Source organism: Octodon degus, unplaced genomic scaffold (genome assembly GCF_000260255.1).
Source record: "Octodon degus isolate 3935 unplaced genomic scaffold, OctDeg1.0 scaffold00028, whole genome shotgun sequence".
Taxonomy (NCBI): domain Eukaryota; kingdom Metazoa; phylum Chordata; class Mammalia; order Rodentia; family Octodontidae; genus Octodon; species Octodon degus.
Genome location: NW_004524604.1, coordinates 12,897,024 through 12,898,527, shown reverse-complemented (window position 1 = coordinate 12,898,527; position 1,504 = coordinate 12,897,024).

Genomic DNA, 1,504 nt, shown 5'->3' with positions numbered 1-1,504 from the left:
TGGTCACCAACTTCAATTACACAGCAGTGACACTAACTTGGCAAAGAACTGACAAACTGGGTCCCCATTCTGTGCCATGCTCTCTACCCAACTGATGATGCGTTCTTTGCAACATTATGCAGAGTTTTGTTGTTCCCATTTTAAAGATTCAGAAACTGAGGTTCAGAAATAATATTCAACCTGTCTTGAGAAGATTTCATTTTGAAGTATCCAAGCTACAGCTTTAAATTGAGTTTTATGTCAAAGCCAGGATTCTGTGTCTAACACCGTTGCGCCAGTTCAAAATTTCATGTGCCATTACTCTTGGGAGAACTTTCAAGCTCTGCATGTGTGCCTTCTTAGTGGAATGATTCTGGAATGCCCTAGAATACTCTAGAAATATTGCTATTGTTCACACTCCCACAGTCATATATGTAAAAGGTGGATAAGTGTAAAGTGGGAAGAGGGAAGATCAGTGAAGCACAAAATAAAAGTATCAAGGAAACAAAAAAAAAAAAGAACTCTTGTTCACTGTTGATAGGTATGAAGACTGGTACAACCACTAGAGAAATCAGTGGAGATTCCTGAAAAAGCTGGGATTGAAAGTCCCATTCAAGCCATCTATTTCCCTTCTGGGTATTTTTCCAGAAAAACTGAAAACATCATACCACAACAATATATGTAGACCCATGTTCATTTTATTTTATTTTTATTTACTTTTTATGTATTTGATACAGGGTCTCACTACACAACTTGGACTCATACTGATTACAGGTGTAATCTGGGATTAAAGGCATGCACCAGCACACCCAGTCTTTGTGCCTGGCTCAGTGTGCCCAGGGGTGGGACTAGTGCAGCATGTGGTACCATCCACCCATGTTTACACCAGCACAGTTTATCATAGTTAAATGCAAACGAAATGCCCATCAGCTGAGGAATGGATAAAGAAGACGTATTTTTTAAATTTTTTTATAATATTATTGAGAAACAAATAGCAATGAGACAGTTTCAAATCAAATTGGTAGGACAGGTTCAATAATTAACATATTGCATACTCTTTTCCTAGTGGTTAATTGCTGTACAAGATGCGGACATGATATTCTATTTACAAACACCATTAAAACAAATTCCTCTATTCATTAAGAGAATGTAACTATGTATCTATCCTAGCCACTTTGAATACACAGATACAAAATGGACATTCATATGTATCCCCTTTTTGTGTTAAGTTCCGTTATTTGAATATTATAGGTGTGTAAACACAGCAAAATATTCTAAAAGAGTTCAGTAGCCTATAATAGTATTGGGTCTTCCGTTTGACTGGCAATGTCAGAAATTGTTGACCTGAGTCCCCTACAGCTTAACATAACAGCATGGCTTTACTTCTTTTATTTCATTTTTATACTTTTCTGCTGGATGATTAAGACCAAGGTAAAGCAGGACCTATGCAACAAGAATTGTAGCTTTTGGGTCTGATAAGGTCAGTGAAATCTCCTCAGGATTTATCCTGAGATTCTGTACCTCA